Source organism: Micropterus dolomieu, linkage group LG15, assembly GCF_021292245.1.
Source record: "Micropterus dolomieu isolate WLL.071019.BEF.003 ecotype Adirondacks linkage group LG15, ASM2129224v1, whole genome shotgun sequence".
Taxonomy (NCBI): Eukaryota; Metazoa; Chordata; class Actinopteri; order Centrarchiformes; family Centrarchidae; genus Micropterus; species Micropterus dolomieu.
In genome coordinates, this window is record NC_060164.1 from 23249138 (window position 1) to 23255137 (window position 6000).

Genomic DNA, 6000 nt, shown 5'->3' on the forward strand with positions numbered 1-6000 from the left:
AAAGATAAACACAACAGAAAAGGAGAGCAGTTGGAGGTGGTTGGCGGGAAGGGGAGGGGGGTTAAGAACGCTGGCTGGCTGTGTCTCTTTGGTGAAATCTAAATGTGAGTGTATAATATGGGCCCTTCATAGGATTGATCCAGAACATTCCCCCCTTCACTGGGCTTTTCTTCCTGCTCAAATTGAGGGATTACCCCAGGAGGAAGTGCTTTGATTAGCCACAATAGGCATCTATCCTCTGTTGATTTGTGGGATTGAGGAGGCAAATCCCTGACAAAAAGCTGATACAGAGAGCGAGGGCCACTGGATGATGCCTGGCTGAGGGGGGTTGAGTGGGGATTTTCCATAGAGAAACAACCAGGGATGGCCTCTTCCAAAAAAAAAAAATTGGCAAACGGTGAAAAAAGAAGAATCAAGGTTGGGTCGGAGGTCACACATGAGGGAGGGGGAAGGGATGTCTTGTGAAGTTCACGGCAAAGGAAGATGAGAGGGAAATTTTTAAAGGGGAACTTTATCCAAAGAGGTTTCACAATATTTCTGTGTAAAACAATAAAAAGAGTTCTGAGTAAAATGAAGAAAAAGGCCATCATGACAAACGTCAAGGTGTGACAGTTAAATCCAAAAATCACATTGACAGAGAGGATTTTTACATTTTTGTTGGAGACAACTGCTCACTTGTGTCTTCTTCGATGACTTTTACAGCTGTCAAAACTATCGGTAAGCACACTGAAAACTTGGAGGAAGTCTTTTCGTTGACAGAATCCCACAGATTATCCATATGTTTGACCTATTTCCTCATCTTCTCTTTAACACAACCCACATATCAGTAAAATGCAAGTAAAACAAGTGAAAAGATGATTGTTTCCTAAAGTGAAGTTTAGGATACAGAATGTTGTGTTGACTCTCGTGAATTCACGAACTCGGACAATGGGGTGTTAACAGGTGTCTGCTACTAAGGGTCGTAAAATTCACTCAATACACAAAATCAAGCACTGCAGTTGAGTGTTTTTTTAGTGTTAAGAGTTAGTGGGAGAGAGGTAAACAAGAGGATCAGCCTCTTTTGTACCTCAAGCCCTTCCACTGAAAGTCTCTAATCTGCTCTCTCTTTAACCCCTGTCTCTCTGGTTACTGTTGCAAGAGACCATGGACGGTCCCTGGGCCTGCCAGGCAGGTCCTGTTATCCCAAATGAATCCCAAGCTCCTCTAAACACCGCGGTTATCCAGTTACCGTGGGGACCTGGAGCTACAAGGCACAGACAAACATGGGCTGGGTGGGAGTGTTGGGTGGAGGATTTTTGTCGGATTTACACATATATACGATTTCAAGGTTTAAAACTAAGTACCCCCTCCCCAAGGTCAGAGCCGAGGCGAAGGGGCAAAGACATCAGTGTCGCCAGTGTCGGCTCGAGCTGCCCATGTGATGCCAAAAGGTGCAGTAAAGGCCACACGCAGTACAGAATGAAGGGTCACTGACAAAGTGGGCGTGATGTACCTGTTAGAGGCTAGAAGTGCAACTACGGCTACGGTGAGTTGAAAGGGGCAAAACTTCAAAGAAGGGGGAGGGGGGGGTTCTCATTTAAATTCTTCAGTCCAGTCCCTGGGATTTGGTTTAATGAGCTGAGAAGCAGGGGTAGACAGCTGACTCCTGACTGTGTGTGCATGCCCATGTGTATGTGTGCGTGTGTGCACACGTGTTAGAGGAGTTTTCCCACCACTATGTCCCTATGTGCACGTATCCATGTTTGGTTTGCCAGACTACTGCGGCCATGAACACACACACACACACACACACACACACACACACACACACACACACACACACACACACACACACACTCTCTCTTTCTCTTTTCTCTGAAGCCTCTCCAGCACTGGAGACTCTGCACACGCAAACATACAAGCACACACACACACTCACACTGTAAAGGTCCAGGGATTTGCCAAACTGCAGCAGACTGGGTTTCTACTCAGAAGCCACAGCTCTCCCTCTTTCTGTCACTGCTGCCACTGAAACTGGTCAAAGCTGGCTGTTTTAGTGGCTCCAGAACTGTTGGCAGCAAGTTTTGGCAGCCTTGTATCTCCTTATTTTTTATTTCTCTTCATGCCTGTGTTTTATTCACTCTTACAAGTGGCATCTAAAATATGGCATTGCAAGCCCTCACACAAACCCTGGCTGACTGACACTTTGAACATCACGCTAATCCATCCTGTGTATTCACCTAGTGACGTGTCACCGGTGTAAGTCACTGTTTCTCTCCGGGTGTTTGACACAGCATCGCCTGCCGTCAACCACCGCCTTTTCTTCTCCTGTTGTTCTGTTTTTCCACAGACGTCATCAGCCTAAAGGAAATGATGCTGTAGGCCCTCTGCTCTCTGGCAGAGAAGACAGACCTGGAAAAATAAGTAACACACAGGAGGGAAGCTTTTGGTTATGACCGTTGCTGTTTTGGCTGCTCGCTTTTATCAATACATGAAATATGATTAAAGCCCCGACCTTTCATATTTCTGCTATGCAGGATACTAACATCAATATAGATGCCACTTATTGCCTCTTTAAATATAAATAATTCATGAAAATATATAATTGGAATCTGTCGACTACTGTTAAGTCCTTGCATGAAGTAGTAAACATAAATGAAGACACTCTTGTTTTAAAAGGTTGTCCCAAGAAGATTTACCACAAGAAAATTATGATACTGAACAAACACTGCAATACTCTGTGTGGACATTTGGTCTCAAGCCTGTAAAATGTTCAGGCTTGTTAGGGAGTGTGACAGAAAGGTCCAGCTCTGGCAGACAGAGCTGAATATGACACTAGTGCTAATCTCTAACCCTGCAGGGGAAGCAGGCATACAGAGGGATCCTATTACATCTTTCATTGGGCCCCAGCGGGCCCCATCCTGAACAGAGGGATTACTGGGGGCTCTCGCAGTCACTTAGCCATATATTGCCCCCAACCAAAAACCCACAATCCACCGCTGACATCATCAAATGGGGACAGGGCGGAGGAATGTGTGTGTGTGTGTGTGTGTGTGTGTGTGTGTGTGTGTGTGTGTGTGTGTGTGTGTGTGTGTGTGTGTGTGTGCGCGTGTGTCAAAGGGGAAAGCATGATCACACTGATTCACAAGAGGTAAACAATTAGACGTCAAATTTTTGCCTTGGCATTGCAAGTAAAAGGGCTGCTGATCATTATTTGTTAATGAACGGCAACTGCGTGAAAGTAAACTTATCATCAGCAGATGTGATGGCGGGGGCCGGGACGGTGGCACGTCGCCCAGAAGCGGGCCGAGGTGGGCGGAGGGGTGGCAGTGCAGAAAAGAGAAAAATAAATGGAGCAAGGAGAAAAAGAAACAAGTGAAAGAGTAGAATGAGAATGAGGGTGGGGAGGCAGTGTGTGCGAGAGAGAAGGAAGGCAAGAAGAAGACGAAAGAAAAGAGAATTAGCTGCTGGCAGTAACAGCTGCTCTGGCCTCAATGCCAGAGTTTCAGATTGAACTTGAGGCTTGTACTGTATGACAGCGTGTATGAGTGCCGCTGTATGCGCCGCCGCTCATGTTCTGTCGTGTGCAGGATAGATAGCACAGATAAAACGACAGCTCTATTGAGCAGCTCTGTTGTGCACCTGTCCAGCAGTATTTTTTTCTGGCTTCATTCTCCTGGATTCCACTGTGATTACCCAGCAAAATGCCGCTCCGCTGTAACATCAGCCTGCAATTTACATCCAAATTAGAATCAGATGAATAAGGAATGGCTCTTTTTTTCTGGCCATCCCTCGTCATTCTCTTCCTGTCTTCTTATAAACGCTCCACCCCCCATCCCCATTTCCTCTCTGACCATTCTGAGGCCAAGGTTGCGGTCGAAAAGTCAAAAAAAATCTCCTTTCCTAACCTCCTTAGAGGATGTAAAGGAGAATCCATAAGGACTTAGGAAAAGAGGGCTCAGAGAATCCGCCTGTTTTTTTTTAAGGGACGTAATTATCCTTTCGTAAAGGATGGTCCGGTGTACCCTATGCTGAAGGAGATATGAAAGGAAGCATTGAGGCACCTTTCCTTAGCTTTTAGAGATTTCGAACAGCTCTTATCATGTCTGCCACTGAAATACTTCCGGTTCACTTCACTCAGTTAGGAATCTTCCTAAGAAAAAAAGACTTTTCGAACGCAGCCCAAGTTAGCACAAATTTGACATGACTTTCACTGAAAAAGGGTTGGATGTCTCTATCAAAACAGCCCTTTGAAGTGGGTGAGTGTATCAGCTCTGGGGAGAAGAAAACTTTTATCTGACTTACATCAGAGTTCCTATGAGACCAATAAACTCAAGTACAATAGCAATGCTGATTAAACTGAAAAATAAACTGCAGACAAAACTGAGTCATACTGAAAAGACAATAATAATTTAAAGTTCAGGCTATCTCTGTGGTTTTATTTGCTTTTTACACAGGTTTGGGAATGTTTTTCTGAACAAGTTTGAGTAAGTCATGGACATTTGCAACTATCCTAGCCCCCTCTTGTGGTAAAATATTCACAAGGTGTTTAAAATCAGATTTTTTTCATGAAGTATTGCTAACTGTAATGATATATACAAACACAGAACTATCATCTTATGTGAAAGTAACCATTGATCAGCAGTTATTCCCCATCTGTTGTTTTTACAAAGTAATGGGAGCAGTGTGGTGGTCAGAAAATCAGCAGTTGTCAGCCTGTCAAGAGGGAACTTATGATAATTATCAGCTTATGGCTACAGTGGAAAGTGTAATGTGACTTTATAATACTATAGTACTTTAAGTGGTTCAAACACATCACTCACCATCTTGGCAATTCCCAATTTCTACAATCAAAGCTACAATCTACATCTTTTGAGTATCCTATAAGACCCACGAAAAATATTGTCACTCATCTAAGCTGTCTATCTTAAAGCAACAACTGCAAAGAAGATGCCAGCACACAAAGCAAACGGTGAGCATGGGTAATCTATTTTAAAATAAACCAACCATGTCTTTTTTGGACAAGTCTGCCCCACTGCTACAAAGAAGCTTTGCAGGTGGAATTGAGTCAGTCTACAGACATTTCCAAGGCTAAACAAGCACACTGGCAAATTTCCCCTCAGTCAAAAGTTCTAAATGTAAAACTTTTTCTGATTACATTGTCACTCTGAGTACAGTCAGAAATGTCTGCTTTACCCATCTGTATTATATCCGATAATACAGATGGTCTCAGGGGAGGCTTAGTTTTTTCCTCTTTCCCAGAGTCAGAAACTAATGAATGCCGTAGGACACACCTTTTTTATAAATTTGATGTAGTCGAGGTTACAGCAACATTTAGCTATTTTGGTTCAGTTGTTGAGTCTATGTGATCATCTAGCATAATCATGATCCCACAGGCATCCAGGTACTGAGCAAATCAAAGCAAGTAAAGTAACAAGGGGTGAGGGGGCACCTTTTTCCAAGATTTGTCTGAGGGGAGGCCCACAGTCTACGACTTTGAAAACCACTCATATATATAGGAGCTGGCTGTTCAGGTGAAGTTGCACCAAAATCCTGAATACATTATGGGTTTAGCTGCCATTATCATGCCCAATCCAAAAATGGCATAAAGCAGCTTTTCTGTCCACATGGTCTATATTCCAGTTGCAGCCCATGTACTAGACACCACATATTCTATAATCAAATCTGGATCACACAAACTCTGCTATACGGACCACAATTTTAAGGCAAACCACTTTTTGTGGGTAGAAGGGGTGCTGTACAGCAGCAGCAAACTGGGGCTTTAAACCTCAAGCATCCACCAAGTTGCTGCTGCAGTTCCTCTCTTGTCTTTACTCAGACTCCACATCAACATGTTTACTCCCCTGGCAGAGTGTGAGGGGACACACTCTGCGGGCCTGTATAGCTGGTGGGCCAAGAGATCACAGAAACAAACATATGTTCGCTGGCAACCACGAGCCCCAGAGGATGGTGACTGGCAACCTTTTAACCTCTACACACTCATATATATATATATATATA

At 43.9% G+C, this 6000-nt stretch overlaps 1 protein-coding gene across 2 annotated transcripts in view; it reads right to left on the reverse strand.

Moving 5' to 3' along the window:
- meis1b (Meis homeobox 1 b) overlaps positions 1 to 6000 on the reverse strand; it is a 123958-nt gene that overhangs the window by 102366 nt on the left and 15592 nt on the right. The window contains exon 1 of one of the 2 annotated variants that reach the window (XM_046070130.1): positions 2220 to 2347. The exons of the other annotated variant lie outside the window; for it this stretch is intronic. The gene's annotated coding sequence lies outside the window, so the exon portion shown is untranslated. Of the gene's footprint in view, positions 1 to 2219; positions 2348 to 6000 lie in introns of those variants that run through there. 2 annotated transcript variants of the gene reach the window in all.